Source organism: Pan troglodytes, chromosome 3 (assembly GCF_028858775.2).
Source record: "Pan troglodytes isolate AG18354 chromosome 3, NHGRI_mPanTro3-v2.0_pri, whole genome shotgun sequence".
NCBI lineage: Eukaryota > Metazoa > Chordata > Mammalia > Primates > Hominidae > Pan > Pan troglodytes.
In genome coordinates, this window is record NC_072401.2 from 120,540,675 (window position 1) to 120,552,391 (window position 11,717).

General features: G+C 37.9%; 1 protein-coding gene across 11 annotated transcripts in view; it reads left to right on the forward strand.

Annotated features, from left to right (window-relative positions):
• Nucleotides 1-11,717, forward strand: part of LOC740478 (kelch-like protein 2) — a 152,491-nt gene that overhangs the window by 77,341 nt on the left and 63,433 nt on the right. The window lies entirely within an intron of this gene.

Sequence of the window (11,717 nt, forward strand, 5' to 3'; positions counted from 1 at the left end):
TATTAGGAAATTTCTTTTCTTTTTATTTATTTATTTATTTTTTAATTATACTTTATGTTTTAGGGTACATGTGCACAACATGCAGGTTAGTTACATATGTATACATGTGCCATGCTGGTGCGCTGCACCCACTAACTCGTCATCTAGCATTAGGTATATCTCCCAATGCTATCCCTCCCCCCTCCCCCCACCCCACCACAGTCCCCAGAGTGTGATATTCCCCTTCCTGTGTCCATGTGATCTCATTGTTCAATTCCCACCTATGAGTGAGAATATGCGGTGTTTGGTTTTTGTTCTTGCGATAGTTTACTGAGAATGATGATTTCCAATTTCATCCATGTGCTTACAAAGGACTTGCACTCATCATTTTTTATGGCTGCATAGTATTCCATGGTGTATATGTGCCACATTTTCTTAATCCAGTCTATCATTGTTGGACATTTGGGTTGGTTCCAAGTCTTTGCTATTGTGAATAGTGCCGCAATAAACATACTTTTCTTTTTTTAGTTTCTTTATGCTTTCATTTAATGATTACATCCTTTTTTTTATTCTAATAGCTTTAGGAGTACAAGTGGTTTTTGGTTACATGGATGACTTGCATAGTCACGAGGTCTGGGATTTTAATGTACCCGTCACTTGAGTAGTAGACATTGTACTCTAATTGGTAGTTTTTCATCCATCACCATCCTCTCAACCTCCCCATTTCTGAGTCTCCCATGTCCATTATACCACTCTGTCTGCCTTTGCATACTGATAACTTAGCTCCCACTTATAAGTGTGAACATGTAGTATTTGGTTTTCCATTCGTGAGTTACTTAACTTAGAATAATGGCCTCCAGTTTCATCCAAGTTGCTGCAAAAGACATTATTTCTTTCTTTTTTTATGGTAGAGTAGTATTCCATCATATATATATATATATATATACATACACACACACGTATGTATATACACATGTATATATGTACACACATGCATATACATATATGTCTACATACGTATATGTATGCATGTATATATGTGTGTGTGTGTGTGTGTGTGTGTGTGTATATATATATATAACATTTTCTTTATCCACTCATTGGCTGATGGGCACTTAGGTTGATTCTATATCTTTGCAATTGTGAATTGTACTGTGATAAACATACATATCTGGGTGTCTTTTTGATTTAGTGATTTCTTTTCCTTTAGGTAGATACTCGGTAGTGAAATTGCTGGATTGGATTTTAATTTCTTTGAGGAATCTCCAGACTGTTTTCCATAGAGGTTGTATGAATTTACATTCCCACCAACAGCATATAAGCGTTCCCGTTTCACCACATCCACACCAACATCTATTGTTTTTTCACTTTTAATAATAGCTATTCTGGTTAGGGCAAGGTGGTATCTCGCTGAGGTTTTAATTTGCATTTTCCTGATAATTAGTGGTGTTCAGCATTTCTTTCATGTTTGTTGACCATTTGTATATCTTCTTTTTAAGAAATATCTGTTCATGTCATTTGCCCACTGTTTAATGGGATTATTTGATTTTTTCTTGCTGACTTGTTTGAGTTCCTTTTAGATTCTGGATATTAGTCCTTTGTCAGAGGCATAGTTTGCAAATATTTCCTCCCATTCTATAGGTTGTGTGTTTACTCTGGTGATTATTTCTTTGGTCTTGTGGAAGTTTTTTTTTTGTTTAATTAGGTCCCATTTATTTATTTTTGCATTTGTCACATTTGCATTTGGGGTCTTTGTCATAAATTTTTTGTTTTGGCCAATGCCCAGAAGTTTTTCCTAAGTTTTCTTCTAGAATTTTGATGGTTTCAGGTCTTAGATTTAAGTCTTTAATCCATCTTGGGTTAATTTTTATATATGGTGAGAGATAGGGATCTCTCACCATATATAAAATGTGTACATGTGCACAACGTGATGGTTTCCAGCTTCATCCATGTCCCTGCAAAGGACATGAACTCATCCTTTTTTAATGGTTACCTAGTATTCCATGGTGTAATGTGCCACATTTTCTTAATCTAGTCTATCATTGATGGACATTGGGAGGTTCCAAGTCTTTGCTATTGTGAATAGTGCCACAATAAACATGTGTGCATGTGTCTTTATAGTAGCATGATATATAATGCTTTGGGTATATACCCAGTAATGGGATTGCTGGGTCAAATGGTATTTGTAGTTCTAGATCCTTGAGGAATTGCCACACTGTCTTCCACAATGGTTGAACTAATTTACATTCCCACCAACAGTGTAAAAGCGTTCCTATTTCTCCACATCCTCTCCAGCACCTGTTGTTTTCTGACTTTTTAATGATCGCCATTCTAACTGGCCTGAGATGGTATCTCATTGTGGTTTTGATTTGCATTTCTCTGATGACCAGTGATGATGAGCATTTTTTATATGTCTGTTGGCTGCATAAATGTCTTCTTTTGAGAAGTGTCTGTTTATATCCTTTGTCCACTTTTTGATGGGGTTGTTTGTTTTTTTCTTGTAAATGTGTTTAAGTTCTTTGTAGATTCTGGATATTAGCCCTTTGTCATATGGGTAGGTTGCAAAAATTTTCTCCCATTCTGTAAGTTGCCTCTTCACTCTGATGATAGTTTCTTTTGCTGTGCAGAAGCTCTTTAGTTTAATTAGATCCCATTTGTCAATTTTGGCTTTTGTTGCCATTGCTTTTGGTGTTTTAGTCATGATGTCTTTGCCCATGCCTATGTCCTGAATGGTATTGCCTAGGTTTTCTTCTGGGGTTTTTATGGTTTTAGGTTTAACATTTAAGTCTTTAACTCATCTTGAGTTAATTTTTTATACAGTGTAAGGAAGGGATCCAGTTTCAGCTTTCTGCATATGGCTAGCCAGTTTTCCCAGCACCATTTATTAAACAGGGAATCCTTTCCCCATTGCTTGTTTTTGTCAAGTTTGTCAAAGATCAGATGGTTGTAGAGGTGTGGTATTATTTCTGAGGCCTCTGTTCTGTTCCATTGGTCTATATCTCTGTTTTGGTACCAGTACCATGCTGTTTTGGTTACTGTAGCCTTGTAGTATAGTTTGAAGTCAGGTAGCGTGATGCCTCCAGCTTTGTTCTTTTTGCTTAGGATTGTCTTGGCTATGTGGGCTCTTTTTTGTTTCCATATGAAATTTAAAGTAGTTTTTTCCAATTCTGTGAAGAAAGTCAGTGGTAGCCTGATGGGGATAGCATTGAATCTATAAATTACCTTGGGCAGTATGGCCATTTTCAAGATATTGATTCTTCCTATCCATGAGCATGGAATGTTCTTCCATTTGTTTGTGTCCTCTTTTATTTTTTTGAGCAGTGGTTTGTAGTTCTCCTTGAAGAGGTCCTTCATATCCCTTGTAAGTTGTATTCCTAGGTATTTTATTCTCTTTGTAGTAATTGTGAATGGGAGATCACTCATGATTTGGCTCTCTGTCTATTATTGGTGTAAAGGAATGCTTGTGATTTTTGCACATTGATTTTGTATCCTGAGACTTTGCTGAAGTTGCTTATCAGCTTAAGGATATTTTGGGCTGAGACAATGGGGTTTCTAAATATACAATCACGTTATCTGCAAACAGAGATAATTTGACTTCCTCTCTTCCTAACTGAATACGCCTTATTTCTGTCTCTTGCCTGATTGCCCTAGCCAGAACTTCCAACACTATGTTGAATAGGAGTGGTGAGAGAGGGCATCCTTGTCCTGTGCTGGTTTTCAAAGGGAACGCTTCCAGTTTTTGCCCATTCAGTATGATATTGGCTGTGGGTTTGTCATAAATAGCTCTTAGTATTTTGAGATACGTTCCATCAATACCTAGTTTATTGAGAGTTTTTAGCATGAAGGGCTGTTGAATTTTGTCAAAGGCCTTTTCTGCATCTATTGGGATAATCACGTGGTTTTTGTCATTGGTTCTGTTTATGTGATGGATTACGTTTATATATTTGCGTGCATTGAACCAGCCTTGCATCCCAGGGATGAAGCTGACTTGATCATGGTAGATAAGCTTTTTGATGTGCTGCTGGATTTGGTTTGTCAGTATTTTATTGAGGATTTTTGCATAGGTGTTCATCAGGGATATTGGTCTAAAATTCTTTTTTTGTTGTGTCTCTGCCAGGCTTTGGTATCAGGATGATGCTGGCCTCATAAATGAGTTAGGGAGGATTCCCTCTTTTTCTATTGTTTGGAATAGTTTCAGAAGGAATGGTACCAGCTCCTCTTTGTACCTCTGTTAGAATTTGGCTGTGAATCCATCTGGTCCTGGACTTTTTTTTGTTAGTAGGCTATTAATGATTGCCTCAATTTCAGAACCTGTTACTGGTCTATTCAGAGATTCAGCTTCTTCCTGGTTTAGTCTTGGGAGGGTGTATGTGTCCAGGAATTTATCCATTTCTTCTAGATTTTCTAGTTTATTTGCATAGAGGAATTTATAGTATTCTCTCATGGTAGTTTGTATTGCTGTGGGATTGGTGGTGATCTCCCCTTTATCATTTTTTTATTGCATCTATTTGATTCTCTTTTCTTCTTTATTAGTCTTGCTAGCAGTCTATCAATTTTGTTGATCTTTTCAAAAAACCACCTCCTGGATTCATTGATTTTTTTGAAGGGTTATTTGTGTCTCTATCTCCTTCAGTTCTGCTCTGATCTTAGTTATTTCTTGTCTTCTGCTAGCTTTTGAATGTGTTTGCTCTTGCTTCTCTAGTTCTTTTAATTGTGATGTTAGGGTGTCGATTTTAGATCTTTTCTGCTTTCTCTTGTGGGCATTTAGCGCTGTAAATTTCCCGCTACACACTGCTTTAAATGTGTCCCAGAGATTCTGGTACATTCTGTCTTCATTCTCAATGACTTCAAAGAACATCTTTATTTCTGCCTTCATTTCGTTGTGTACCCAGTAGTCATTCAGGAGCAGGTTGTTCAGTTCGATGTAGCTGTGCTGTTTTGAGTGAATTTCTTAATCCTGAGTTCTAATTTGATTGCACTGTGGTCTGAGAGACAGTTTGTTGTGATTTCTGTTCTTCTACATTTGCTGAGGAGTGCTTTACTTCCACTTATGTGGTCAATTTTAGAATAAGTGCAATGTGGTGCTGAGAAGAATGTATATTCTGTTGATTTGGGGTGGAGAGTTCTGTAGATGTCTATTAGGTCTGCTTGGTCCAGAGCTGAGTTCAAGTCCTGGATATCCTTGCTATTAACCTTCTGTCTCGTTGATCTGTCTAATATTGACAGTGGGGTGTTAAAGTCTCCCATTATTATTGTGTGGGAGTCTAATTCTCTTTGTAGGTCTCTAAGGACTTGCTTTATGAATCTGAGTGCTCCTGTATTGGGTGCATATATATTTAGGATAGTTAGCTATTCTTGTTGAATTGATCCCTTTACCATTATGTAATGGCCTTCTTTGTCTCTTTTGATCTTTCTTGGTTTAAAGTCTGTTTTATCAGAGACTAGGATTGCAACCCCTGCTTTTTTTTGTTTTGTTTTCCATTTGCTTGGTAGATCTTCCTCCATCCCTTTATTTTGAGCCTGTGTGTGTCTTTGCATGTGAGATGGGTCTCGTGAATACAGCACACCAATGGGTCTTGACTCTTTATCCAATTTACCAGCCTGTGTCTTATAACTGGGGCATTTAGCCCATTTACATTTAAGGTTAATATTGTTATGTTTGAATTTGATCCTGTCATTATGATGTTAGCTGGTTATTTTGCCTGTTAATTGATGCAGTTTCTTCATAGCATCGACGGTCTTTACAATTTGGCATGTTTTTGCAGTGGCTGCTACCAGTTATTCCTTTCCGTGTTTAGTGCTTCCTTCAGGAGCTCTTGTAAGGCAGGCCCGGTGGTGACAGAGTCTCTCGGCATTTGCTTGTCTGTAAAGGATTTTATTTCTCCTTTACTTATGAAGCTTAGTTTGGTTGGATATGAAATTCTGGGTTGAAAATCCTTTTCTTTAAGAATGTCGAATATTGGCCCCACTCTCTTCTGGCTTGTAGGGTTTCTGCTGAGACATCTGCTGTTAGTCTGATGGGCTTCCCTTTGTGGGTAACCTGACCTTGCTCTCTGGCTGCCCTTAACATTTTTTCCTTCATTTCAACCTTGGTGAATCTGACAGTTATGTGTCTTGGGGTTGCTCTTCTTGAGGATTATCTTTGTCTTTGTGGTGTTCTCTATATTTCCTGAATTTGAATGTTGGCCTGCCTTGCTAGGTTAGGGAAGTTCTCCTGGATAATATCCTGAAGAGTGTTTTCTAACTTGGTTCCATTCTCCCCATAACTCTCCGGTACACCAATCAAACGTATATTTGGTCTTTTCACATAATCCCATATTTCTTGGAGGCTTTGTTCATTTCTTTTCACTCTTTTTTCTCTAAATTGTCTTCTCACTTTATTTCATTAATTTGATCTTCAATCAGTGATATCCTTTCTTCCACTTGATCGAATCGGCTATTGACGCTTGTGCATGCATCACAAAGTTCTCTTGCTGTGGTTTTCAGCTCCATCAGGTCATTTAAGGTCTTCTCTACACTGTTTATTCTAGTTAGCCATTCGTCTAACCTTTTTTCAAGGTTTTTAGCTTTCTTGTGATGTGTTAGAACATGCTCCTTTAGCTCAGAGAAGTTTGTTATTACCAGCTTTCTGAAGCCTACTTCTGTCAATTTGGCAAACTCATTCTCCATCCAGTTTTGTTCCCTTGCTGCCGAGGAGCTGCGATCCTTTGAAGGAGAAGAGATGCTCTGGTTTTTGGAATTTTCAGCTTTTCTGCTCTGGTTTCTCCCCATCTTTGTGGTTTTAACTACCTTTTGTCTTTGATGTTGGGGAGCTGCAGATGGGGTTTTCGTGTGGATGTCCTTTTTGTTGATGCTGATGCCATTCCTTTCTGTTTGTTAGTTTTCCTTCTAACAGGCCCCTCAGCTGCAGGTCTGTTGGAGTTTGCTGGAGGTCCACTTCAGACCCTGTTTGCCTGGGTATCACCAGCAGAGGCTTCAGAACAGCAGATATTGCTGCCTGATCCTTCCTCTGGAAGCTTCATCCCAGAGGGGCACCCCCCTGTTTGAGGTGTCTGTCATCCCCTACTGGGAGGTGTCTCCCAGTCAGGCTACATGGGTCAGGGACCCACTTGAGGAGGCAGTCTGTCCCTTCTCGGAGCTCGAACGCCATGCTGAGAGAACCACTGCTCTCTTCAGAGATGTCAGACAGGGACGTTTAAGTCTGCAGAAGCTGTCTGCTGTCTTTTGTTCTCCCCAGTTTATGTTTTTGTATGCTTTGTCGGAGATCAGTCGTTTCTAAATATTTACTTTATTTCTGAGTTCTCTATTCTGTTCCATAGGTCTACATATCTACTTATATGCCAGTGCCATGCTGTTCTGGTTATGATACCCTTATATTAGTATAATTTGAAGTCAGGTAATGTCATGCCTCTAGATTTGTTCTTTTTGCTTAGGTTTACATTGGCTATTTGGGCTTTTTAAAAAAAATTCCATATGCATTTTAGGATTTTTTTTTTTCTAATTCTGTGAAGAGTGATGGTATTTTGATAGGAATTGCATTGACTCTGTAGATTGCTTTGGACAGTATGGTCATTTTCATGGTATTGATTCTTCTAATCTATGAACATGGGATGTATTTCCATTTGTTTGTGTCATCTATGATTTCTTTAAGCAGTGTTTTGTAGTTCTCCTTGTAGAGTTCTTCACCTCCTTGGTTAAATATATTCCTAAGTATTTTATTTTATTTTATTTTGTAGCTATTATAAAAGGGATTGAGTTCTTAATTTGATTCTCAGCTTGGTCATTGTTGGTGTGTAGCAGTGCTACTGATTTATGTACATTGATTTTGTAACCTGAGGCTTTATTGAATTCATTTATCAAAGCTAGGCGCCTTTTGGAGGAGTCTTTAGGGCTTTCTAGTTATAAGATCATATCATCAGCAAACAGAGATAGTTTGACTTTCTCTTTTCCAATTTGGATGCCCTTTATTTCTTTCTTTTGCCTGATTACTCTGTCTAGGACTTACAGAAGTTGCTAATTTGTTTTTAAACTATATTTCTGGAAGATAAATCTGGTAGAAGTTACAATCCACCAACTGCCTGCAAGACTCTGCTTTGCATCTATGAGACTCAATAGGAATAGTTCCTATGGAAGCTTCTGTGTTCACTGCTCCTTTAATAGGCTCTAGAACTGTAACTTCCCCAGCTTTCAAATGCAAGAACCGTTTGTCTAAACTGCTTCAGTGTGCTTACTTTGATGAGTAAGGAAGCTTTTGGTCCATAGATCTGGGTAAGGGAGAATGCATGTGTGTATATATATGTGTGTCTCTGCCTGCACAGAGCATTGGAGAGTAGTAGTCCTAGAATCCCTATTTCATTTACCAAATAAATAATGGTTCAAAGTGGTTAGTTGAAAAAACAAAAACCAGAGTGCTTCACTAAATCACAGTAGGTCCAATAAATTTAGACCTTATTGATTTCTATTGGGTGGCCTGATGGCCTAACTGCCCTTTAGAAAATTATTTCAGTGAAAAAATGTGATCTGAGTTCTAGGAAGCCGATTTACAGATGAGCTTTTAGAACACAACCCTTCTGTAAGTTGGGGAATGCCTGTAGTGTGTAACACTATTCATGCAGCACTTTTGAATAGAATGAAGCATTTTATGAAAAACCAAAGACAAATATGAATTTATTGGTGTATTCCAATGCAAGCAATTCTGTTCAACTAAGTAGAAAATATTACTTCTAAATTCAGATTCCATTAACTGCTAGACTTAATGCACCTGTTATAAGTGACTTCTATTAGGAAAACCAAGAAAGCTTTCGTATTTTTAGATATTTTTTGCTGCATGAAACAATCACTGTTTAACCTTTTATCTTTCCTGGGCTGCCAGTTTTCTCTGTAGTGCTTGATAAATGTTACTGACTGCTAATGGGGAGAGGAGGGTCAGTGCCTGGGGAGAGAATGAATAAAGTAGGATTAATGCACAGGATATCCAAACATAGTTCATATGATGTACTAGAACTCTTAGTTTTGCTTATATCAGAAGCAACTCATTTACTGTGTTTTTAGGAGATCATTAGATTTTTAAAAATCTTTCTCTTATTTAAAATCTTAAATTTATTCTAGTATACTACAAAATATAAAAAATTTTCCACCAGAATTAGAACACTTCTGTTTCCTAGTTTGTAGAGTCCTCCTTTGTAATTATGCCAAGAATTTTTCATGAAAAATTATTCACTTTCAGTAAAATTATAAAGAAGCATTGATTCTTCATTTTTAATGCACTATATTTTGCATCTGAATCTAGCTTTAAAGGATGTACTGCTTTTATACCATGCTTCTGAATCTTGTATTTGCTTGAGTTTCTTAGGTTTTAGGTAACATTTTAAAACATCTTTCATTATGAAAAATTGCAAGCATGTACAAGAATAGAATAGTACTCATCATCCAACTTCAACAGTTGTCAACTCAGGGACAATTTTGTTTTAATTATAACCTTCATTACTCCCCTTCCCTTTTTTTTATATGCAAACATTTTACTGAAGTCTAATGCACATATAGAAAAGTACACAAATCATGTCTACAGCTTGAGGAATTTTATACATCCTCTTGTATTATCTTGAAGCAATTGTCATGCTTTACCTACGTATTTCATCCTTATATTTTAAACAAATGCCATTACAAAGACCATGCTTGTATAATGAAGCTATTTCCATATCTTTGGTGTATTGATAACTAGTTGCAACAAACTTTCCAAAATAATCCAGAATAATACTATAAAACAGTTTGATATGGTTTGGCTATGTCGCCACCCAGATCTCATCTTGAATTCCCATGTGTGGTGGGAAGGACCCAGTGGGAAGTAGTTGAATCATGGGGGCAGGTCTTTCCTTTGCTGTTCTTGTGATAGTGAGTAAGTCTCACAAGATCTGATGGTTTTAAAAATGGGAGTTTCCCTGCACAAGCTCTCTCTCTTTGCCTGCTGCCATCCATGTAAGACATGACTTGCTCCTCCTTGCCTTCCACCATCATTGTAAGGCCTCCCCAGCCACGTGGAACTATAAGTCCATTAAACCTCTTCCTTTTGTAAATTGCCTAGTCTTGCATATGTCTTTATCAGCAGCATGAAAATAGACTAATACACAGTTGTTCCTCATAGTGAAACTATCTGATTTTTGTTGACATTTTAAGCAAATAGGAGGTGGGGAGATAAGGAGTCCATGCAGTAAGATGTCTATAGCTCCTTTTCTACCATAAACAAATAATTGTTGTTTAGGTGATTTGTCTTTAAAGCACTCTATTTGTCCAGAAAATTTGCCCAAACCTTCAAATTACTTTCAAGTCAAGTCACATAGCTTGTGAAGAACTCCAGGAGGGTGACGGGACACAGTGGCAGTAAAGTTAATATTTTTCTTTTTCTTTTTCTTTTCCCTATCATAGGCAGTAGGACTTGTGACAGGCTTTTCTAGGTAGGAAAGAAAAGAAGGAAGGGAAGAAATAAATAGCAATAAATGACTCAATACATACATACATATATACAAGTAAAGCAGAAGGGAGGAGAAAGAAGCTGAGGGAAAAAAGGATGGATAAGGAGAGAAAGCCTGCAGGACCTCAGGGTATTGTCTGGTCCATGGTGTGACTGCACATAAGAAGAGCACTCTCAGGCCGGGCGCAGTGGCTCACGCCTGTAATCCCAGCACTTTGGGAGGCCGAGGCAGGCGGATCATGAGGTCAGGAGATCGAGACCATCCTGGCTAACATGGTGAAACCCCGTCTCTACTAAAAATACAAAAAATTAGCCGGGCATGGTTGCAGTAGCCTGTAGTCCCAGCTATTCGGGAGGCTGAGGCAGGAGAATGGCCTGAACCCAGGAGGCGGAGCTTGCAGTGAGCAGAGATCGCGCCACTGCACTCCAGCCTGGCTGACAGAGCGAGACTCCGTCTCAAAAAAAAAAAAAAAAAAAGAGCACTCTCTATTCTTTGAAAACTCACTGGAGATTCTGGACATAAGAACTGCTTCATTTCTTTCTCTTGCCCATTGGAAACAAGCTTTCTAGAATACATTATAATTAAATTAAATTGTACAGGTATAATGAAAAAATTAACAGTGTTCCATGGAGATCTCTTCCATGAACTCATGCTTATTTTTAATAACATCAGTATCTTTAGGGAAAGTAAAAATGTGAGCAACCAAATGGGTAGGTTAGAGAGTGACAGCAGGGGAGGATGTGGAATCCACACTGCTCACCCTGAGATGCTCTCGTGGCTTCAGCAGCGTGGCTCTGGCAGTGACAGCCCGTCGCACTGACCACCCTGCTTCTCCAAGGCGTGGAGTGACAGCTCAGTGTGACCAGACCACCCAGGTTAAATGGCCTGCGTGCTGAGGCATGGTGTTCTGGACTATGGTCAGCCTTTGTTACACTCCTGAAACATTTATTTTATTTTATTTTATTTTAGCTTAAAAAGCTGTATGAAATTATTTTTTGTATCATGTCTAAAAATGAAATTTTTCTCAGTTAACCCCAACTGTACTAACTTATTCAAAGAGTGCTGGTTTGTGGACTCTTCTCATGTTTCTTGGGTGGTATCTATATTTTAACCATTTCTCAAATCATTAGCACCTTTATTTTTAGCATTTTTGGCAGGCCAAAAATATAGAGGAGATAAAAATTGAACTCATTGGTTTAGATGCATTTTAATAGTTCTAGCAAAAGACTCTTTGGAAATTGGATTTTAATTATAACTTGAAATATGAAT